General features: G+C 37.5%; 1 non-coding gene across 1 annotated transcript; it reads right to left on the reverse strand.

The window, feature by feature from the left end:
- Positions 1-12,458: 12,458 nt before the first annotated feature.
- Positions 12,459-12,565, reverse strand: LOC127108879 (small nucleolar RNA R71). Its single transcript, XR_007796381.1, has one exon. It is a non-coding gene; the product is annotated as a small nucleolar RNA R71 (small nucleolar RNA).
- Between the last annotated feature and the right edge of the window lie 13,362 nt (positions 12,566-25,927).

Raw genomic sequence — 25,927 nt, forward strand, 5'->3', positions numbered from 1 at the left:
ACCCTACGATGTCCCTTTACATCCAAAGGATAAAACTACTTACTTCTCAATAGTAAGGACAGTTTTACCCTCATAAGAATAGGAAATACCCATAAAGACCTTGGGTAGGTATAACTCTTAAATGCTGAATCACAACTCAAAATACTTTTCACACCTCACACTTTGCAAAACATCTACTAGAAAATCACCACTTGGTATACATTCGTACTAGAATCATTGCCAAGTTATATTTTTCTAAACAACTTTCAAAATTAAACGAGATAAATACTTTGTATACATTCATACAAGAATCATTACAAAGTTAAACTCTCTTTTCAAAACATTTTCTAAGCAGTTCACAAACACTTTTTCAGACAAGAAAAATAACATAAGTGATCAAGCAATTAAGAGCCCATGGATAACCATGGATACAAAGGGTGCTAACACCTTCCCTTTGTATAATGTACCTCCCGAACCCAAAATCTAATTAAGGTCTTTCCTGTTCTTTTCCACCTTTCCTTACGGGATAAAAGAAAAGTCGGTGACGACTCTTGCTATCCGCGACATTTGCTTTCCAAAGCAAAACACACCAAAAGTCAGTTCACCGTATGACAGAGACTTACCTTAATCATACGCTTTTGATTCCTTTACAATGACGTCTCTGTTAACTCCAACCTTATTAGTGACTGGACAATAAAGCTTATACGCACTTGTACTAAATCATAAACATTACTTCGCTTTTATCATCCAACTTATTTCTAGTAGCACCTAAAACATGTTTGTAAAAAACTGAACCAAATACCTTGAAATGACTCACATATTGCTTTTCTCTAGTCCACTTCTCAAAAATAACAGTTTCCTTCAACTTCTTAGTTAGACACCTATTGAGCACATACGCTGAAGTGGCAATAGCTTCTCCTCACAAGGTTTGAAGAAGTTTCTTCTTCTTCATCATTTGAATTGTCATATCAAGCAAAGTTCGGTTTCTTCTTTCAGCGGGACCATTATGTTTAGTAGTGTATGTAACAGTCACCCTAAGCTCAATTCCATTCTCCCCACATAACTTTCTGAACTCTGTAGAGTTATACTCACCTTCACCATCAGTTCTGAGAACTTTCAGCTTCTAACCACTCTGTTTTTCAGCCTTCACCTTGAACTTCTGAAACTCAGTAAACAACTCATGCTTAAACTTGATTAGTGTTACCCATGTCATTCGTTTAAACCCTCCACAAAGGACACGAAATTTTTGTTTCCTCCAAGTGAAGGTACTTCAAATGGTCCACAAACATCAAAATGTACTACTCCAGAAGCATGCTTTGCTCTTGGGGCTACTTATGATGCAAATGGAAATCTAGGTTACTTGCCTTTCATGCATATCTTGCATGACTTCTCAGGATTCACAATTTTGGAATGCCATATACGAGCTTCTTAGAATCTAGATACCCTAAACTTATGAAATTAAGATGCCTCAGTCCCTTGCGCCATAGCTCACTATCACCTTCAACTCCTTCTGCACTAAGACATTTAGTTTTCAAATGTCTTCACATTCATGTTGAATATTCTATTGGTTCCCTGCTCAGATTTCATAATCAACTTATGATCAGAATCATACAACTTTAAAAGATCATTCTTCATAGTAATTGAGAAACCTTTCTCAATGAGCTGACCTACACTCATCAGATTTCTCTTCATGCCAGGAACATACTAAACATCCTTGATCATAATAGTTTTACCATTCTTTACCTTGACTTTGACATTTCCCTTACCTTTAGCATTGAGGTATTTATCATTAGCATATATGATCTTTGTCCTCTTTCTAGAGTCAAAAACAATCAACCATTATTTGTTTCTAGTTAGGTGATTTGAGCAGCCAGTGTCCATATACCACCAGTCTACCAGATATGCACCATCAGATTCAGAAACCATCAATAGCACATGTTCATCATTAGAATCTCTTTTGGCTATGTTTGCTTCTTCTGATTTCCTTTTCTAGTTTGACCAACAACCAGCAGAAAAGTGGTCAAACTTCTTACAACAGTAGCATTGAACCTTCTTCTTATTAAACTTTTACTTTCCTTTCTGATGTTTCTTCTCATCAAAATTTAAGGCTTCTGACTTCTGAAAACCACCATGTCTCTTTTTGTCTTCTGACCAAGACTGCTTTTGACTCTTCTTCCTATAAGAAGCTTTCAGAGTCTGCTTTACCTCTCTTTTAGAGGTTCTCTCATTCAGACGCAACTCTTGTGCCTCTAGACTACTCTGCAGCTCTTCCATCTTTATGGTGTTTAATTATTTAAAATGTATAATTGCTAAAACAATGTAATCAAATTTAGGAGTAAGAGAAATCAGTACCTTCTCAATGATTACTTGTTCTGACAAAGTTTCTCCACAAGATTTTATCTCATTGGTGATCAGAATCACTCTAGAGATGTAATCGGGTATCTTCTCATTGTCCTTCGTGTTGAGATTCTCATACTGTTTACATAGAGACTGGAGCTTCACCTTTTTCACTGATGCATCATTGTCGTAACACTGTACTAGTGTGTCCCACGCAACCTTCACCATCGTTGAATTAACGATTTTCTCAAACATGTTCGCATTCACTCACTGATGGATGTAGAACAACGTCTTTTGATCTTTCTTCCTTATTTATCTTTGTGTGTTTCTCTTTACTTCTGTCGCATCCGCCGTAACCAAAACATAATCGACGTTGATGATATCAAGAATGTCTTGAGAACCAAACAACACACACATCTGAGTCAACCACCGATTCCAATTCTTTCTATTAAACACTAGAAGATTTGTATTCAAGCTACCGTTTCCGCCGTTCATCTGTAACTTATGCATTGAAAATCACACAGATCTTAGCAAACACCTGTGTTTCCCAATTCTGTAAAATCAAGAAATGCAATTTTGTTACGATTACGATCGTGAATTCAACGCGAATTCAAGAAACGAAATCAATCACACACGCCTCACCGTTCACTTGTGTTTCCCTTTGAATCTTCCTTGTGAATCAAATCATAGCTCTATATACCAGTTGTTGGTGCACAAGATTGAAGAGAGAGAGAGAGAGAGAGAGAGAGAGAGAGAGAGAGAGAGAGAGAGAGAGAGAGAGAGAGAGAGAGAGAATAGATCTAACTAATTTTTGAGAAAAACTTTATTGATTGCATTTTTAAATTCGGTTATACAAGTTTGCTTTATATACTTAAACAATAATGCACATATGAGACAATACTAACATGTACTAGCTAGGTTAAGCTTAACAAAACTATTACTACAACGCAAAATCTAAACACTGCTTCTGGAACAGCAATATCATAAGTTTCTCCTTCTGATTAACAATACTACTTCTGAGTACGACTTACTTCTAACAAATATATGGTCAACTTTTTATATTTTTATTTGTATTTATTATTTACAATATTTGAAATGTATGATGAAAATTTTTAAGATTATTTTATTTATCATTTGTAACTTAATTTGATTTAAAAAAAAAATATTTTTATTAAAAAAATTAATTTCGCTAAATTGATGGAGATAGGGTGGGGATACTCAAACCCAATCTGAACATGTTTGGAACAAGTTTGAGTTTTTTTTCTCCATCTCTGTTGGAGATTGAGACGAAGAACGAGATTATTTTGGGATTAGGGTTTAGGATCGGTGAGGTAAAAATCATCTTCAACCTGCTCTCTTATCATGCATATATATATATATATATATATATATATATATATATATATATATATATATATATATATTGATTAAACTCTCTAGCTTTTTTTAATATCATGTTTTTTTTAAATAGAAGATGTATTTTTATTGTAAAATTACTTTATATTAATATACAAAGTGGTGTGTATTTTGATAAATTATTGAAATATATTAAAATTAGTTTAATAGTAAAAAAATTATAATATTTTATTGAACGATAAAAAATATTTAACTCTAAAAAATACATATGATTGTTTTATTATATAATATTATTATATTATATTATAATTTAATATTATATATTAATAAGATTTTTTTATATTACTGTAATTTTTATTCTACATAAATCTTAGAATCTCTTCTCTTTTGTTAATATGATATTAGTTTGGTTGACTCAATGAAGTATTCACAACAATAAACAAAATTCTCTTCTGACTTTGAGTTTGAATTTTAAATTTTTAAAAAAGTAGTAATGGCCAGTGAAAAAAATTATTCTCTTCAATCTATTAAGATATTAATGTTCAACTCAATGGACAAAATTATGATTATTGGAGTTATGTAATTTTAAAAAAATTGAAATAAAAAAGGATGTGAAGTTATGTTAATGGAACTTCTGTTGAGCCCACAGATAAAAAAGATGAAACAACATATGCAAAAAAAGTTGGAAACATGGGATGTTAGTAATTCGAAGATCCTCACTTTGATTAATAATTATGTTTCTTAGTCAATAGGTGTGCAACTAGCAAAATATGATATTGCTAAGGAGATTTTGGATCATTTAAAACGTTTGTATAATCAATCTAATTTTGTAAAATGGTATCAGTTGGAAAGTGTCATTAGCGCTCTTAAACAAAACAATATGATCATTCAATAATTTTATTCGTCCATGACTGATGTAAGGAATCAACTGACTCTTATGGAATCAGCGGAATTAAAAATTGTCAAAGCATACATCGAACAAAGAGAAAAGTAGCGTCTCATTAAATTTCTAAAGGCTCTTCGGGATAATTTTGACATTATTACAAATAATAAATTTCATGACAAAGTTTTCACATCAGCCAACGGAAATACGAGGTCAAATGACCTAAAAAGCATCATTTTTTTAAAGTTTAATCTTATCCATCGGTTTTGTAGAAAATCGACAAGATATGTAGCTCATGGTTTGAGCTTCGATTCCCACCTCCTGCAAATTTATGTTTTATTTAGAACCGAAATTTCACTTTTATTTTATAAATCATCTTATCCCTCGGTTTTTTAGAAAATCGACATTAAATTTTTATTAATATTTTATTTAATTAAATTGAACGCAATTTTTATCTCGGTTATGTTCTCTCAATTTTTTTGAAAACTGAGATGTAAACTCTAAATAATATTTTACTCACCCAACCGAATGTTAATGTTCATTCACTTTTTACGGCCTAGCAGACGCAATACCATTCTTCTCCGCCTAACAAACTGAAATGCCATTTTCTCCACTTAACGAAATGAAACACCATCTTCTCCGATGAGGAAGAAAGCTAGGACCTTGAGATAACACTTATCTTTGACTCTCTCATCACGTTTTCGATATGTAAAACTCTCTTAATGTTGTTGTTGTTGTTGTTGTTATTGTCGTGACTTTTGAGACTTAGGCTATAATGTAATGTAGTTTTCAAGTATTTGTAGTTGTTGTTGTTGTTTATCGTTATTGTTGTTTTATTTTGGAATGTTCATTTTTATTTTTATTTCAAAAGTTATATATGATTATGGATCGTAGTTGGATGAGAGCCTTGTAAAATTTGCTGAAATACGCAGAAATGTATCAGGATATTATATTCAATCATTTAGGTTGTGATGAAATTATTTAAAATCACACGAAATAGGTATGGCATGGTGAAGTGACAAAAAAAGACATATGTCACATAGAGTTAAAGATGATGAATTTATTAATGATACTCTAGAAGATATGATTTGTGATATTGAAGTAGATGCTTTTAAGAAAGTTCATATGGAAGATACATTGCAAAGAGACCTCGAAGAGTCATTATTTTCAGGATGCAAAAAATTTACAAGATTGTTCGTTGTGTTAAGACTATTTAATCTTAAGGCAAGAGGGGGGTGGACGGATAAAAGTTTAACCGGATTGCTTGAATTGTTGCAAGAAATGCTTCCAGAAGGTAACACGTTGTCGAACTGTAGCTATGAGGCCAAAAAGATATTGTGTCCAATGAGTTTTGACTATGTCAATACATGTATGTCGTAATGATTGCATATTATATAGGAAATAGTATAAAAACTTGAAGGAGTGTTCGATGTGTGGGGAGTCATGCTACAAGAAGAAGGACAATGGTGTTGAAGATGATGATGGTGTAACTAGAAAGGTTGTTCCTTCCAAGGTGATATTGCACCTACCAATAATTCACCAAGAGTTTGTCAAATGGAATAAGAAGAACATCATTGGTTCTTAGTGGGGGTTTATGGTGTTTCTAATGAACAAAATAAAAGGAAAACCTAGCAGTTGGTTTAGAATATTCACCAAGAGTTTGGACTCTGTCTGTTGTGCTTTGGAGATTTCAACAATTTAGTCCAAGATAGTGATAAAATAGGGGGCAATAGTAGATCGACAAACCAATCATCTTGGAGTAGGAAAGCTTTGGAGACTTGTGGCCTTAGGGATTTGGGTATGGAAGGGTATCCCTACACAATGCCTCTGAACATATTCCATGCTATGAATCAAACCAGATGAATACCAACCAAGAAACATATCATGACCATGCAAAGTTTTTTGAATGAATCCCCATAAATGAATTGGGACCACGAGTCTTCTAAGCCCGTGAACCATCCATAATGGACCAAACGAAATAGATGAAACCTTAATCTTGAGCGTACATACAATGGATGATAGTACCATAACCATCGTCTAGGGTTTCCACTCCCTTAAAGTAAACCACATGATTCATAAACCTTCCGGATCAATAGCTAGGGTTTTGATGAATTCCAAGTCCAACAGGTAAACCAGGCAGGGCACCCGAGCATCAACTGCCCCCTGCTTAGGGCTTCAAACACAACACCAAGCTCCACAAGCTACCCCTCAGGTCATGAATCAGGGTTGGGATGCGCATATGAATGTCATGGCATAGACCTCGGGAGTTGAGGTTCCCAAGGAATCAAGCAATTAGTGTTTCTTCGACATGATGCGCAATACCACAATCTTTAGGCCAAAACCCTAATTTCAATAACCGCAGCCTTGAGTCTATGGTGCATGTTAGCAACTATTAATCCTGAATGAAGGATGCATATGAATGAGGCATGAATGAGTGTAAATGGATCTCAACTTATGGGTTAGATGAAAAGTAAAAGGAGAGGGCGAATTTTTGGGTACAACAGCTGCCCCTATTTAATCTTCTTGAACCTGAATACGAGAATTACATAAGCTTTTCGAATATTCAAGGTAGAAGAGGATTAAATACTAACGTATCCAAAAATTTGCCCAATAGGAATAGACGTAATGTAATAAGGGTGTTGTGGTTTGCCAAGCAAAGGTCAGGCTTCGAGTTAGTCACTAAAACTGGACTTTTTATTTTGCTTTTCTTGTTTGCACGGTTTCATGTTATGCTTTATGATATGCATGAGTGAAATGACGTGATTTATGCATGATAATGATTTATGTAATGGTTAAGCCAGATGCTCATATAGAGGACGATGGAAATTTTGGGCTAGGATAAGGTCATACCGACATGATTCTCTAATACCTATTTCAAGCTTAATAGTTGTTGCAAAACCTCTGGATTTATTCTGAAACATGGAGAGAGCTTGTACCTGCGTAGCTTATCTCTGCCCCAACATACTGAATGTATGCAGCAATTGCCCCTGTTACCAATTATAGATTAGCCTCATCATATGAGTATCTCAATCTGGTTTGCCCCAGCATCTTGAAATTGTATTCCCTCGATTAACCATCTTGGGAGTGAGTGACTTCTCGTGTTCTCGAGGTTGCTTCCCCCAATATGAGACTCAAAGTAACTTTAGCCCCTATTCAGATGATTCAGAGAGATTTGCATAATCTCGACGTGGTTGCCCCAGATTGACGGACTCTTGAAGAGATTTGAGCTATGGGATAACAAGAATTTGTTCAACCTTCCCAATATGTAAGCTTCCTTGATGTCAACTGACTGTTCAAATGTAAAATGCTCATTTTGAAAATGATAATTGTAATGTCATGCTCATGCAAGTTCTGAAAACTCAAGTGTATTCATTAAGATTATGACACCAAGTGAAAAAATCAATAATTAGAATGCCATATTAGTATCAATGCATATGACAAGCAAATCTTTAGGAACTAGCTTAACGCGATCTTACCGTAGTATGCTTTCGAAATAAACCTTGCTTCAATTAGGTCTTTTAAGGGTTGTAACATGGTCTGGTTCACAGTTTCAGAAAGAAAGGATATAAGGCTAAAAACCTATTCTAACCCACCTATTCTTCGTGATATTCTCCAGTCCTACATTTAGTTAGCTTAAAACAAGCGCCCATCTTTCAGAAAAGGATTTTGAATATCGGTAATGATGGTTAAGGAATCCATGAGAATTTGGAGCGATAGTCACTCACCTTTTGCTTTTGTTTGCAGTCACAGAGACTTGCTCTTATTGAGGATTTCAATATTGATCCTCTGATTCTTTTGTTTTATTTACCCTGGTTTTTGCCTGAGTCAATCTTGTTTTCAAGTTCTTGACTTAGCGGACTTTTCATTTGCTTTTGATTTTTTCATTTCATCTTTTCTTTTTTGTATAGGAGCAAATCCCACGACACTGCTTTCTCAATTTATTGCATGGGTCGTGACTATCTCACTCCTTTGTGGGTAAGGGATAATCATTCTAAATTTGTGATTCCATCCTCTTGAGAGGGATATGATATGATTGATCACTTGATGATATATTCTCCTTCTGAAATTTGAATGCAAGTTCAACCTAACTACAGACCACCCCGCCACTGGTTAAACATGAGGGTTTTATGTGTTAAAGAAAGAAACTCGTACTTCAAGGCCCAAAGGGGGTTGACTAGTGATTAACCTCCTTATATCTCCGGTGCTTAGGGATTTGAACAATGCCTTACACCATCAGCACAGTTTTATTCAAAAGCATACAGGCTCGATCTTGCGTATGTTTAATTGCATCATTCTCTTTTAATTTTATTTGACAAACAGTTTGATACTGATAGAATAAAAATATGAGTGAACACAAATGGATTTAAGTAAATCATGCACGTTTATTTCATTATTATTATCATTTGAAAACCATATAAGTTTTACAAATAAACAATAATTAACAAGCAAGAAAATATTTCAAATGAGACATGATTGAATCAATATGATATTTCTATCCTTGATACTCCGTTAAAGAAGCAACTGAATCTGAGCAATCCTCGTTGCTAACTGCATTCACAACTTATCCACAGTGGTCTGGCAACGGGTTGGTTATGACATTGGGTCCCGCCTCAGAGAATGACAAAAGCTTATGACCAATAAGCTCTTACACTTTAACTTTGAAAATCCAACAATCCTTAGTAGAATGCCCTTTCTGCCCAACATGATAAGCACATAAGGCATTAGGATCGTGCTTTGCATGATATGGGAATGTAGCATACGAAATCTCCTTTGGCACGATTGCCCCTTGCTGGACATGATATGGAATTAATTGAGTATATGTTACAGGGATCTGGTCATACTAACAACGCTTCTTGTCACAACATTTAGTTTGCCTTTGTCCTTGATGGTCATGTGACGTAATTTGTTGACCTTTCAGAGCTTGATCCTGAGGAGGTTGCTGATACTGGGACGTAACACCATGTGGGTATGAGTAGCATGGAATAGGAACCAAAGGTATCTGCGATTGAGAATGAATATGAGGAATAGCCATTTGTTGGAACATTTGAGTAGAGTACACCAAGCCAGGATTGACTGTCTGATGAGAAGTCTGACCATTATAAACTCCAAATGGGACATAGGGTGCCCCAACATAGGTGTACTGAGGTGCAACAGTAGTTGAAGATGATGCCCCAAGATAGGCCAACAACATTCTATAATGATATCCTTAATTTGGATACTACATAGCAGGTTGAACCACAAGTGGATTAACTTGCACATGAATTGGAGGGCCCTTGTATTCAAACTCCTTCTCAGTAAGCACCTTAGCAGTCACGGGTGTAAAGCACAAAAAATTTTGATCGATGAGTTTTTGAACTTTGGTCTTGAGAACATGACAAGCTTCTATAGAGTTCCCTACGTATCAAACATGGTATCCACACGTTGCATGAGGGTCGTGCTTGTAGCGGTGGGGAAACTTAGCAGGCTCGATTTGTTTAGGCACAATTGCCCCAACATTAACCAATATAGGTAACTGATAACATGAAATAATATCACATTCTAGGACTCGATTTAATTAAATTATATTATTATTCACTCCAATTTATTTCATTTTATTCGATATTACTTGGTATTTTGCTTTCTATTTATCTTAGGTAGCTTATTTAAAGCACAAGTGAAAAAGGAAGAAAAGGAGGTGCAAAAAGAAATGAAAAGAAGCAAATTCCACCAAGCCAAGACCCAGCCCAAAAGCACAGGCGTTGCGCCTGTGACGAGCGCCACACAAGGTGTGACGAGCGTCACGCCCTGCCCACTTGTGTTACGAGCGTAACACATGGTGTGACGGACGTCACACCATTCTCCTATATTTTTGGCTTCAGAAGCGCAACAGAGGCACATTGAAGCCTATTGTTACGCTTGACCATTGGAACGTGAGGATTTTTACACGGAAAGCCTTTGGAAACCGTTACAAAAAGGTGAGCAATATAAATAGTGGCTTTTGGCAAACCCTACAGCTCTCTCTCCGCCGTCTCTCTGCTTCGTTCAATTTTTCTCTTCCAGCCGTGCAAACATACCATTACCTTTTTACAGTTTTTGCTTTATTTGCAATTTTTTATTTTCTTTTCTAGCAATTCCTTTAAGCACTTAATTAATTTTTTCACACAATAGTTTCTACACCGGAAACTATTGTGTACCTTTTACTAGATCTAACCTTACGTTAGATCCTAGATTTTTATTCCTTCGCTTTTTATTTTCCTGTCCGATTGAAGAATTCAAGAACAAATCCAACCGGTCTGTGGTGGAGTGTTTGAAGATTGCTATAAATTATCCAGGTTCTTTAATTATTGTTTGAATTTATATATGCCCTGCAATATTGTTTATTTATATTATTTGCCTAAGATGAAATTATTTAAGCCTAATGATTGTTTAGATCTATTTAGCATGTCTGGCTAATTTACTTAGGTATCGGTATGTAAAGTAAGCGGAATAAAGGAATTGAAACTAAGTTGGTTTAATTTCATTTAAAAATAGATCACTTTTTTTATGGTCCTAATTTACAGGTTTAATAACAAAGTTTTTGTACGAGAGTAAAAGACATAAAGAAGTTAAATTCAATAGAACGAGAGTTTGAGTTTTTAACTGGACATAGTAAATTGAGCATTAATTCTAAATCAGGGCGAAAGCAATTTTTAGAGTTAATTAAATTCTAATCTTTTTCAAAAAGTATTTTTTAAAAGTTAAATGTGAGGACGAGAGTTAAGAATTTGAATTTAATTATATAATCTAAGTCAACAGAGCGAGAGTTTGAGACGAGGGTATTTAAACGATTAGTGTTTTCTTAAAAAGAGTTTTTAGAGATTCTGTTGTTTTCAAAAGGTGATTTTGGACTTAACCAATAAGTGACAGCTGCGTTAATATAAAGTCATAGTTTATTCAACAGAGCGAGAGTTTGAGAAAAGACTTTTAATCAATAGTATTTACTGAAAAGATTTATTTTAAAAAACCAAAAAACCAACGAAGATTTGATTCCCTAATTACGACGAACTACATACCGATATCCGCTTTATTGATATTTAATCTAGATCTTATTTTAGTTTTAACTTTTCCCCCGAACAATCAAAGTATCATCCGCCTTAGCTTTACGAAGTAACCTTAGATAACGGTATATCGATTCATAAGTCCCTGTGGGATCGATATCTTTTAAAACTACGCGATAGAACTGTGCACTTGCAGTTTGTACCCCAAATTCGACTCATAAAGTCGCGATCAAGTTTTTGGCGCCGTTGCCGGGGACTTTTTATTTAGTCGATATCGTAACTCTTCTGTTACGCTGTAGAGACTAAGGCTTATTTTTATTTTTTTTATTCCTTTCGTTGATTTGTATGCCACACACTCGCTCACAAGGCGAGCCGTTCTATTTACGAATCAACGACATCGAACTATATCTCTGAGTCTTATGACGAATCGGGAATATCGTGCTGCAAACAATCTCCCTCCTATTGAAATTCCTGATCTCAAAAATCTTCTTCCTTCACCGATACCCGAGATGGCAGAACCAGCTCGTGCTCTTCGAGATTACGCCGCTCCATCGCAAGATGAGCCGCATTCGAGTATTGCTTCGCCCGCCATCGAAGCAAACAACTTCGAACTTAAACCTTCACTGTTGCAAGCAATGCAACAGAACCAATTCTCTGGAAATCCTACAGAGGATCCAAACCTTCATTTATCCGTATTTGTCCAATACACTGATACTGTTAAAGCTAATGGTGTCACTTCAGAGGCAATTCGACTTCGTCTCTTTCCTTTCTCGTTAAGAGATAGTGCTAGAAGATGGCTTCAGTCTCTTCCTTCCAACTCAGTCACCACATGGAACGAGTTGAAGAAAGTCTTCCTTGCCCGATATTTTCCGCCGAGCAAAACAGCTATGTTGAGAGCCCAGATAAATGGATTTAAATAGAAAGATAACGAGTCTCTTTTCGAAGCATGGGAAAGATACAAAGACATGATGAGACTTTGTCCACACCATGGTTTAGAGAACTGGTTAGTGATTCATACCTTCTATAATGGTCTCTTGTACAACACGAGGTTAACAATAGACGCCGCCGCAGGTGGTGCACTTATGAACAAACCTTACGCTGATGCTTATCAACTTATCGAGAGCATGGCCCAAAACCACTACCAGTGGGGAAGCGAAAGAACAATGGTAGAAAAACCTCAAACGAAAAGTGGCATGTACGAGATAAGTAACCTTGATCATGTTAATGCAAAAGTGGATGCTCTGGTCCAGAAAATTGAAAGTTTAAATGTATCACCTCCAGCCACCGTGGTTGCCATAACTCAGAATTGCGAAGTCTGTGGAATCCTAGGTCACACTCCTGCAGATTGTCAGCTCCTAACAGGAATCCAAGCAGAGCAAGTAAACTATGCTCAAGGAAATCCCTACTCGCACACCTATAACTCCAACTGGAAGAATCATCCTAATTTTTCATATAAGAGTAATAATGCTTTATACGCACCAGGACAAGCTCCAAATCAAGCCCCAGCTATACCTCCTGGATACCAAAAGCCGATCCCATCTACACCTAACAATAATGTTCCTAGGAAATCCAACTTGGAAATCATGATGGAGAACTTCATAGCTTCTCAACAGCAAACCAATAAAGATTTCTTAAACCAGAATGTACACACTGGTGAACAAATTAAACAACTAGCAAGTAAAGTAGATGCCCTGGCTACCCATAACAAAATGCTGGAAACACAAATATCACAAGTAGCTCAACAACAAGCGCCTACTGCTGCCCCAACTGGTACATTTCCTGGACAGCCCCAACCTAACCCGAGAAGCCACGCTCATGCAATCATACTAAGAAGTGGAACGGAAGTGGAAGGACCGTCTGATCCAAGAATTGAGAACCAAAACTCTAAAAAGTCAACTGAGGAAGAAAATAAACCTAAGGAAAAGGAAGAGAGTAATAAGGAAACCGTAGAAAAGAAAGAACCTTATATACCTCCACCACCTTATAAACCACCTATCCCTTACCCTCAAAGGCTTATTAAAACCCAAGATGTGGGCCAATTTAAAAAATTTGTTGACCTACTGAAACAATTAAACGTCACAATTCCTTTTACAGAAGCTATTATAGATGCCCTCATATGCTAAGTTCTTAAAAGAAATTCTTTCTAATAAAAGGAAACTTGAAGATAGCGAAACTGTTACACTCACTGCTGAATGTAGCGCTATAATCCAGAATATGCCTCCTAAACTTAAAGATCCAGGTAGTTTCTCTATACCCTGTCACATAGGAAAATTTGTCATAGATAAAGCCTTATGCGATTTAGGAGCCGGTATTAGTGTTATGCCTTTATCCATATGCAAGAAACTTGAAATGGGAGAATTAAGACCAACTAAAATGTTTGTGCAACTAGCGGATCGTTCTGTTAAATATCCTGTAGGAATTCTTGAAAACGTTCCCGTGCGCATAGGTCAATTCTACATTCCAACCGATTTTATAATTATGGACATTAGAGAAGATGAAGTTACACCCATTATACTGGGAAGACCGTTCTTAGCAACTGCCGGTGCAATCATAGACGTAAAACGAGGACGACTCACTTTCGAAGTGGGAGAAGAGAAAATTGAGTTCATTCTTTCCCAATTTTTGAAAGCACCTGCAATAGAAGACACATGTTACTTCATGGATATCATTGATGAATGCATAAAAGAAACAGAGTTAGAAAATCACAAATCATCTGACTATCTTGTAGAAGACAAACTTAACCAATGTTTAGCAATAACACCGGGCCCTACGCAATGCCTTAAGAAACCAACCCTAGACCTGAAAATACTTCCCAAAAATCTGAGATATGAATTCCTAGACTTAGAACTTGAACGACTAGTGATAGTTAATGCAGACCTAGGAAAACTCGAAACAGAAAAACTCCTGCATATCTTAAGAAAATATCCAACCGCACTAGGATACAACATCACCGACCTTAAAGGAATAAGTCCTTCTATTTGTATGCACCGCATCATGCTAGAAGAAGACTGTAAAACTTCTAGGGAACACCAGAGGAGACTAAACCCGATCCTGAGTGAGGTAGTGAAGAAGGAAATAACCAAGTTATTAGAGGCAGGTATCATATATCCTATATCTGATAGCAAATGGGTTAGTCCTGTACACGTAGTACCAAAGAAAGGAGGTATAACAGTTATTGAAAATGAAAAAGGAGAAACTATAACTAAACGAATCGAATCGGGATGGAGAATGTGCATTGACTATAGGAAATTAAACAAAGCAACCCGAAAAGACCATTTCCCTTTACCATTCATTGACCAGATGTTAGAACGATTAGCAAAACATTCTCATTTCTGCTATCTAGACGGTTATTCAGGCTTCTTTCAAATACCAATTCATCCTGATGACCAAGAAAAGACGACGTTCACGTGTCCTTTTGGTACCTTCGCTTATCGACGAATGCCGTTTGGCTTGTGCAATGCTCCTGCAACCTTCCAAAGGTGCATGATGGCGATATTCGCCGATCTTCTCGAAAACATCATGGAGGTATTTATGGACGATTTCTCCGTATGCGGACAAAGCTTTGAAGAATGTCTTGAAAACCTAGAAAGAGTTCTGGAACGATGTGTAAAAGTAAACCTAGTACTTAATTGGGAAAAATGTCACTTCATGGTACAAGAAGGAATTGTTTTAGGACACATCATCTAAAATAGAGGAATTGAAGTAGACAAGGCCAAAATAGAGGTAATCGAGAACCTTCAACCTCCGAAAACTGTGAGAGAAGTACGAAGCTTCTTAGGACACGCCGATTTTTACCGACGATGTAAGAACAAAAATTGTTCTACAACAGATTCCATGATTTTGATGATAACAAAGGATGAAACCAAAAATGGCACCCTAACAAAAAGTTTCTAAGTGTGCAGTGTTCTAAGGAAAGAAGGAAGATATCTGATGACGTCATCAGATACAGAATCATATCAGATACAAATTATCAGAAGATCAGAAGCATCTGAAGTAGAAACACGCTCAAGAAGTTCTAACTCTGAGCAAAATAGCAGAATATCAGAAGCATCTGAAGAAGAATTGCACTCTGGAAGTTCTGACTCTGAACAACGGTATATCATTCCAGAAGCTCTCAGCGTTATCTGAAGACTTCATCAGAACTCCTTAAGATAAACATCAGAAGCTCCGAATCATCACAGCAAGATTCCAAGATTCCCAGAGTCACGCAGACTCTGTAAATGGATTCCCTAATACAGAAAGAGTAACGTTAACTTCAAATTTAAATGGAAAGGAACTATATGTGGAAAGAAGTTATTCGGGGAGACAAAGTTGTTTTGGCAAGAAACAACAGAAGTTATGGCATTAATTCTTATTCAAGACAAATTATCTGCCATCAATTTCAACGGTCCTTTCACTCCTATATAAAGGACAGCAATCAACATTGAGAGGCGCGCAAGCATACACTGAAACATTCTCTCTCTCTCTCTCTCTCTCTCAATATTTCACAAAGCTTTTGCTTAGAACGTGAAACACTTTTGTTCTTACTGTTGTAATATTTGCTTATCTTTGAAGCACTCTAGATTACATTGTCTTTTATCTATTGCTTTATTTCCTCAAGTGACTCTGCGCAGTCTGTATACTTGAGAGGACTAAGAGATCTTTCTCTTAGACGTTGGTTGTAAACAATCTTTCAAGATTAGTGGATTAAGTCCTTGTTGAAGGCGAAATCACCTTGGCCGGGTGGACTGGAGTAGCTTTGTGTTATAAGCGAACCAGTATAAATTCCTTGTGTGGTCTTTATTTTGAAAAAGCGCTTATTTTCCAAACAATTCAAACCCCCCTTTCTTGTTTTTCTCACCTTCAATTGGTATCAGAGCTTCGGCTCTGTTATTGATTTTCTAATCAAACACTTAACAGTGTAGAGAGATCCAGAACGAGAAAAACTATGGCCCACACAAATGAAAGAGACAGTTACAATGCTAAGCCTCCTGTTTTTGATGGAGAGAAATTCGACTACTGGAAAGATAGAATTGAAAGTTTCTTTCTGGGTTATGATGCTGACCTCTGGGACATTGTCACAGATGGATACACACCTCCAGTCTCAGAAAATGGAGTTGAAGTTCCCAGAAGTAAGATGTCAGAAGATCAGAAGCGTGTCTTCAAAAATCACCACAAGGCCAGAACCATACTTCTCAATGCTATATCTTACAACGAGTATGAAAAGATCACCAACAGAGAAACAGCCAAAGACATACTTGACTCTTTGAAGATGACTCATGAAGGAAACTCCCAAGTCAAAGAGACAAAGGCTCTGGCGCTTATCCAGAAATATGAAGCTTTCAAAATGGAAGATGACGAAGCCATAAAGGTAATGTTCTCTAGATTCCAAACTCTTATTGCAGGTCTCAAGGTTCTAGACAAAGGATACACAACTGCAGACCACGTCAAAAAGATAGTCAGAAGTTTGCCAAAGAAGTGGAGACCCATGGTCACTGCCCTGAAGCTGTCAAAGGATCTGAACAATATCAGTCTTGAAGAGCTTGTCAGTTCCCTCATAAGCCATGAGATAGAACTAGAGGAAGATGAGCCTCAGAAAAAGAACAAGTCTGTAGCATTAAAGTCCAGATCTGAAAGACGCAAATCTGACAGAACCAAAGCTTTCCAGGCAGAAACTGAAGATGCTGATGACTCTGAACCAGAAGATTCTGATGATGAAGAAGAATTGTCCCTCCTGACCAGAAGAGTTAAACAACTCTGGAAGAAGAGGAACAACAACTTCAGAAGACCAAGACCCAGAGGGGATCGATCAGAATCAACCTCAAAAGGTAAAACTAACAAAGATATTACTTGTTATGAATGTAAAGAAACAGGTCACTACAGGAATGAATGCCCCAAGCTAAAGAAAGACAATCCCAGAAAAGAAAGTTTCAAGAAAAATACCTTCAGGACAAAGAAAGGACTAATGGCTACCTGGGATGATAGTGAATCTGGTTCATCAGAATCTGACTCTGATGAACAGGCCAATGTGGCATTTATGGCTACCACGTCCAGAAGCAGCTCAGATGAAGAATCTGAAGAGGTATTTTCTGAACTCTCTCGATCTGATCTAGAATCATGCTTGTCAGAAACTCTTAGCTCATATCAGAAATTAAAACAAAAGTTTAAAAATATAAAAGGCTGTCTTGAAGCAAAATTTGAAGAATGTGGCAAACTTGAGATGACAATTCTAGCACGTGAAGATAAAATCAGATCTTTAACATTAGAAAGAGATGGAGCAAAAAGAAAATGTTTAGAATTGGAAGAAGCGTTATCTCAAGCTCTACAGACTTCAAATACAATAATTTATAAATACGAAGAAGCCTTTCAAGAATTTCTGAAAAATGGGATAGGTAGGAGTGTCATGGCATCCATGATTTATGGAGTCAGTCAGAATAATAAAAAGGGAATTGGGTATGATCCTAAGGAAGATAAAACTTCTACTGGTGACCAACTTAAATCTCCATTTTATTTTCATATCACTATACGCACACACAAGAACAAAAATTTGAAAATGCTAGAAAACCCAAAGTTATAAGAAACTCTGGGAAAACTAATCAGAAAGGACCCAAGAAACTCTGGGTACCAAAAGATAAGATTGTTTATGTTGCAGATATCCTATGCAGCAAAGTTCAGACACCAGTCATGGTACCTGGACTCTGGATGCTCGCGACACATGACGGGAAGAAAGTCTATGTTCCAAAACCTGGAACTTAAAGACGCTGGATTCGTAGGCTTCGGAGGAGATCAGAAAGGAAGGATCAGAGGCTCCAGAACTATTGGTAATGGTACTCTTCCCTCTATATCTGATGTTCTTTACGTAGAAGGATTAATGCATGATTTGTTATCCATAAGTCAATTAAGTGATAACGGTTATGACGTGATCTTTAATCAAAAAACATGTAAAGCCATAAATCAAAACAATGGTTCAGTCCTATTCACAGGCAAGAGGAAAAACAACATTTATAAAATCAATCTTTCTGATTTAAAAGAACAAAATGTTAAATGTCTGATGTCTGTTCACGAAGAGCAATGGGTGTGGCATAGACGCTTGGGCCACATAAGCATGAGGAAACTTTCTCAGCTAAATAAACTCGAGTTAGTCAGAGGCCTACCTAAACTGAAGTTCTCTTCAGATGCTCTATGTGAGGCATGTCAGAAAGGAAAATTTTCAAAAACATCTTTCAAAAAGAAAAATGTTGTTTCTACCTCTAAGCCTCTGGAACTTCTCCACATTGACTTATTTGGTCCTGTGAAAACAGCATCAGTCAATGGAAAGAAGTATGGACTAGTCATTGTTGATGATTACAGTCGCTGGACATGGGTGAAATTCCTAAAGCACAAGAGTGAGTCTCACTCTGTATTCACCAGTTTCTGCTCCAAAGTGCAAAAAGAATTTGACTCTAAGATTATCAGAGTCAGAAGTGATCATGGTGGGGAATTTGAAAATAAATCCTTTGAGGAATTATTTGACTCTAATGGAATATCCCATGACTTCTCCTGCCCTAGAACTCCACAACAAAATGGAGTTGTAGAGAGGAAGAATAGGACACTCCAAGAGATGGCCAGAACTATGATCAATGAAACTAATATGGCAAAGCACTTTTGGGCCGAAGCTGTAAATACAGCGTGTTACATTCAGAATAGAATCTCCATAAGACCTATTATGGATAAGACTCCCTATGAACTGTGCAAAGGAAGGAAACCAAACATTTCATATTTTCATCCATTTGGATGTTCTTGCTTTATTTTAAACACTAAAGAACATCTGAACAAGTTTGATTCCAAAGCACAGAAAGGTATTATGTTAGGATACTCAGAACGCTCTAAAGGCTACAGAGTATACAACACAGAAACCAAAATTGTGGAAGAATCAATTCATGTCAGATTTGACGATAAGCTTGACCCTGAAAAATCAAAGCTAGTTGAAAATTTTGCAGATTTAGAAATCACTCTTGCAGGATCTGATAAAGCTCCAGAAGCAACTGTCACTCAGAACACTGAGGAAATTAAATCCCCAGAAATCCCAAAGAAAGTTAAAAGTCGTATCAACGTATCTGAAGATTTGATTCTGGGCAACAAGGACGAACCTGTCAGAACCAGATCTACCTTCAGGACCTCTGAAGATACTCCTCTGGGACTAGTGTCTCTGATCGAGCCTACGTCCTGTGATGAAGCACTTCAAGATAACGACTGGGTTTCAGCCATGCAAGAAGAATTAGATCAATTCACAAAGAATGATGTCTGGGATCTTGTTCCAAAGCCCAGAGGCACTCACGTTATTGGAACCAGATGGGTATTCAGAAACAAGCTGAATGAGAAAGGAGAAGTCGTCAGAAACAAAGCTCGACTGGTAGCTCAAGGTTACAGTCAACAAGAAGGTATTGACTACAATGAAACCTTTGCTCTAGTCGCAAGGTTAGAATCTATTCGTCTTCTTGTCTCTTTTGCTATAAACCACTCTATCAAATTATATCAAATGGATGTCAAGAGCGCATTCCTTAATGGTTATAATCAGAAGAAGTGTATGTCAACCAACCTCCAGGTTTTGAAAATCCAAACTTTCCAGAACATGTTTTTAAACTTAAAAAATCTTTATATGGACTTAAACAAGCTCCTAGAGCTTGGTATGAACGTTTAAGTAATTTTCTTCTGGAACACAATTTTATCAGAGGAAAAGTTGACTCCACACTCTTCTGTAAGAACCTTAACAATGATCTCATGATATGCCAGATATACGTTGATGATATTATTTTTGGTTCAGCTAACGCCTCTGTTTGTCAAGAATTCTCTGAGTTAATGCAGGCAGAATTTGAAATGAGCTTAATGCAAGAACTAAAGTTCTTTCTGGGAATTCAAAATTAATCAAACTTCAGAAGTCACGTACGTTCATCAAAGCAAATACATTAAAGATGTTCTGAAGAAATTTGACATGGCTGACTGCAACTCTGCAAAAACTCCCATGCATCCAACATGCATTTTTGAAAAGGAAGAAGTAAGCAAAAAGGTTTGTCAGAAGCTCTATCGAGGTATGATAGGCTCTCTTCTCTATCTAACTGCTACTCGACCTGATATTCTCTTTAGTGTCTGTCTCTGTGCCAGATTCCAATCAGATCCTAGAGAAACTCACTTAACAGCAGTTAAGAGAATTCTCAAATATCTGAAAGGAACTCCTAACCTGGGCCTGATGTATGAGAAAACATCAGAGTATAGACTTTCGGGTTACTGTGATGCAGATTATGCAGGAGATAGATTAGAACGAAAAAGCACATCTGGAAATTGCCAGCTCCTGGGAAACAATCTGATATCCTGGGCCAGCAAGAGACAGTTAACTATCGCTCTATCTACTGCAGAAGCAGAATACATCTCAGCATCACTTTGCACAACTCAGATGCTCTGGATGAAGAATCAGTTAGAAGATCTGCAAATCTTCGAGAGTAACATTCCTATCTTCTGTGATAACACTGCTGCCATTTGTCTAAGTAAGAATCCCATTCTACACTCCAGAGCTAAGCACATTGAAATAAAACATCATTTTATCAGAGACTATGTTCAGAAAGGGATAGTAACATTGAAGTTCATTGATACAGATCATTAATGGGCAGATATATTTACTAAGCCTTTAGCTGAAGATAGATTTCTTTTTATCTTAGAAAATCTGAACATTCAAATTTGCCCTGAATAAATTGTGTCTCTGAAGATGTAAAATGAGACTCTGACATAAACAAATGAGCTTCTGTCTCTGACTCTGATACTTCTACCAAGTTAAGAAGACATCTGAGTTAGAAATCTCCAGGAACCAATCCTTTGGTATTCCTGAAGATCAGATACATCAAACCATGTGGAGCACTTAGCGTCTAACCTTGGAACTTCTAGACAGTTGTCCAGAAGAAATTCAAAGGCCAGACGTTTGAGATCTCCTCGAGCAGTGTGCATACTGTTGGGATTAGACATTCATTAATGAGCCATAATCATTTTTCCCTCAAGCGTGCTAACTTGGTTTTCGTGCTAACGCTGAAATGTGTGTCGTTTTGCATGTGTTTTTGTTTAGGGTATTTAAACACTCCTTTCACACTTCACACACTTTTCACTCTCACTCACTCTCAAACCTATTCTCTGAAGCATTTCTGCAAGCAGTTCATCTTCAACTCATCTTCATCAACAATGGATGCTCAACAACAACAAGTTTTCAACTTTTCTCAGCAAATGGAATCAAGCACCACAGCCCAAAGCACAAACACTTCCACTCCAACAGTTACAGGCGTATCCATTACTCCAGTGTACAAGGAACCCCATGTTCTTGACCGGGAGCCTCATATCAACCTGGCAACTCCCTTTGAGGGACTGGAAGTTTTATGTGAATCATTGGTAGACTTCAATAACATGAAAAGGAATGGAGTAGATCTTACTGAAGAACTTCGTCAACAAGGTTGGGAAAACTACTTTCAACGGCTTTATGGCCCTGTTTACCCATACCTCATCAAAGAATTCTGGAGATTTGCTGACGCTGATGATCATTTCATCGTCTCCTACGTGTTGGGGGTCAAGATAGTGATTACTGAAAAATCAATTGCTTCTCTACTGAACATGGAGAAAACTGGAGGAAGAAGGATCTACGACATCAACCCTAGATCAAGGTACATTGCTCAAGTAATCAATCCCACCATCCTCAAACCTAACACTGAAGGCAATCCATCAAAGAACAAAGAACTTCATCAGAACCTCAGAGTATGGCTCAAGATCATTCTGGGAACCATTCATCACCGCCCAGCATCAAACTCCTCTGACTACATCAATACAGATCAGAAGTGCATTCTGTATTGCATTCACAAAGGTTTGAACCTCTGCCTCCCAGCACTACTCTTCAAGTATCTCAGAGATTCTGTACGGGAGACCAGAAATAACATGAAACCTAGAACCTACATCCCTCTGGGAAGACTTCTGTCTGATGTTCTGATCGAAAATGGGCTTGTAGATCATCTGGAGAAGAACAAACTTATGGAAGATCTGGCGATAGATACTGGAAAGCCTCTTAACTCCAGAAATCTGAAGAGCATGGAAATTCTGAAGAAGATTCAAGTCAAACCCACGCTGGACACCTCCTGGGACGCCTTGAAAGATCAGAGGAAGCTGCCACATGGTCTTACAAGGTTCTACAAGAATGAACCCAGAGAAGCAATCCTTCATTACATGCAGCGTCTGAAGGATGAAGGAGTTGACATCTCTGACTTCAGACTGGACGATTATCTAGATTCAGAAGAAGACTTCGTCAAGTACAAAAGAGGTCCCTCTGAAAAGAAGTCTTCAAAGGCAAAGAAAGCAAGGCCAGGAGAAACTTCTGAAACAAGATCTCCAGCGCCTCTGCAAGTAACTACTAGTAAGTCTACTCCCTCTATTCCCTCTGAACCTCCTATGGCTTCCTCTAATCCTCTCCCAACACCTATATACACCACCTCTGAAACCCCACCTTCTACAACCAGAACCTCACAACCTTTACCAAAATTCAATCTTGCCTATACCTCTTTACCATGTTCTGAAGCTGAAAAACTCAATCAAACCACCTCTTCATCTTCAGCCCCAGAATCACCTCCCTACCTTATCCTCTCCTCTGACCCAGAACCTTCTGACCCCGCTTCTCCCACTTTAGCTCACCTTTATTCTCTAAACCGAAACTCACAACAACCACAACAACCTCCACCTGAACCTGAAGTCACTTCACCACCCCCAGAACAAACAACCAACAACCCTTCTGAAGCTCAACCCTCTGACATCACCCCCCAAAACACTTCCGCTGAACCTGAACCTCTAACATTAAACTTAAACCCTCCAAACTCTCCACCCGAAACATCTGAACCTGAACATTCCATGCCTACCCTTGAGGAAGCCATAATGTTGTTCGCAGGGGCTTCAGTACAGAAGGTCAAGTCTCTGACCATTAACTCTGGCATCAGTGATGATCCTGACTCGGTAAGGACACACTGGAACAGAGTCATTGGCTGGATGACTTCTGAAGCCTTCAAGCTGAAGCACATCTCTGAGCAAGTCAGAAACGACTTCATCAGAGATTCTGAGGCAAGACTACAGGAAAAACTTGCCAGAGAAGCTGAAGAAGAAGCAAGAAGACAAGAAGAAGAAAGAGCTCGACAAGCAGAAATCCAAAGGGCAAAGGAAGCTGAAGCCAAGACTCTGGCCGATGCTGCTGCTGCCGCTGAAGCTGAAGCACAAGCTGCTGCTGAAGCTGAAGCGAAGGCCGCTGCTGAAGCACAGAGTGCTCTAACTCAGGGGGAGTCCTCCACTGTTGTCCCTATGGTTCTCCAGACACTTGAAGAACTTAAGAAAGACCAGAAGGAACTCCGTGCCAGAATGGATAAACAGGATACCGTCAACGACAATATTCAGAACATGCTGGCTCAACTGCTTCAGAGAATGCCTCCGCCTCCCAACCCTTAGGCACTTAGGATTCTTTTTGTTTGTTGCCTTGTTTTCCTTGTTCTGATGTTTGCTTATTTGTTTTCTTGCCGTTGTCTCTGTTGCTCTATTAATATAATATCTTTGATTATTTTGTTCATGTCTTTTTGATTCTGACAAAAAGGGGGAGAAATCAATATAGCTCTGATGAAAATTGCCTAATACCCTAAGCACTCTGCAACATGCTTTTCTTAAAAATAAATTCATCTAACATTGGACTTAAGAAATTGCAGATAGTATCGAAACTTCATTGCTTGGAAACTCTGGTAAGAACTTCTGAACTCCCTAGCTCATCTCAGGGGGAGCTCCTGATCTGACATTTCCTGTTCCATCTGCTATTTAAGTTTGTTTTGTCATCATCAAAAAGGGGGAGATTGTAAGAACAAAAATTGTTCTACAACAGATTCCATGATTTTGATGATAACAAAGGATGAAACCAAAAATGGCACCCTAACGAAAAGTTTCTAAGTGTGCAGGGTTCTAAGGAAAGAAGGAAGATATCTGATGACGTCATCAGATACAAAATCATATCAGATACAAATTATCAGAAGATCAGAAGCATCTGAAGTAGAAACACACTCAAGAAGTTCTAACTCTGAGCAAAACAGCAGAATATCAGAAGCATCTGAAGAAGAATTGCACTCTAGAAGTTCTGACTCTGAACAACGGTATATCATTCCAGAAGCTCTCAGCGTTATCTGAAGACTTCATCAGAACTCCTTAAGATAAACATCAGAAGCTCCGAATCATCACAGCAAGATTCCAAGATTCCCAGAGTCACGCAGACTCTGTAAATGGATTCCCTAATACAGAAAGAGTAACGTTAACTTCAAATTTAAATGGAAAGGAACTATATGTGGAAAGAAGTTATTCGGGGAGACAAAGTTGTTTTGGCAAGAAACAACAGAAGTTATGGCATTAATTCTTATTCAAGACAAATTATCTGCCATCAATTTCAACGGTCCTTTCACTCCTATATAAAGGACAGCAATCAACATTGAGAGGCGCACAAGCATACACTGAAACATTCTCTCTCTCTCTCTCTCTCTCAATATTTCACAAAGCTTTTGCTTAGAACGTGAAACACTTTTGTTCTTACTGTTGTAATATTTGCTTATCTTAGAAGCACTCTAGATTACATTGTCTTTTATCTATTGCTTTATTTCCTCAAGTGACTCTGCGCAGTCTGTATACTTGAGAGGACTAAGAGATCTTTCTCTTAGACGTTGGTTGTAAACAATCTTTCAAGATTAGTGGATTATGTCCTTGTTGAAGGCGAAATCACCTTGGCCGGGTGGACTGGAGTAGCTTTGTGTTATAAGCTAACCAGTATAAATTCCTTGTGTGGTCTTTATTTTGAAAAAGCGCTTATTTTCCAAACAATTCAAACCCCCCTTTCTTGTTTTTCTCACCTTCGATTCATTAAAGACTTCTCTAAAATAACTAAACCTTTAACCGGACTATTGATGAAAGATGCTGAATTCATATTCGACAATAAATGTTTAGAAGCATTTCAAACGCTTAAACAAGCATTGATCTCCGCGCTCATAATGCAGACACCGGATTGGAATGAACCATTCGAAATAATGTGTGATGTCAGTGATTACGCTGTGGGTGCTGTTTTAGGACAACGAAAGGATAAAAAGCTTCACGTCATATACTACGCAAGTAGAACTCTAGATGAAGCACAAATGAATTACGCCACAACCGAGAAAGAACTTTTAGCAGTAGTATTTGCGCTAGATAAATTTCGTTCTTACTTGGTCGGAGCCAAAATAATCATTTACACTGACCACGCTGCTATCAAGTACCTCTTAACAAAAAAGGATGTTAAACCTAGACTCCTAAGGTGGATCCTGCTGCTACAAGA

The sequence above is a fragment of the Lathyrus oleraceus genome, chromosome 7, assembly GCF_024323335.1.
Source record: "Lathyrus oleraceus cultivar Zhongwan6 chromosome 7, CAAS_Psat_ZW6_1.0, whole genome shotgun sequence".
Lineage (NCBI taxonomy): Eukaryota > Viridiplantae > Streptophyta > Magnoliopsida > Fabales > Fabaceae > Lathyrus > Lathyrus oleraceus.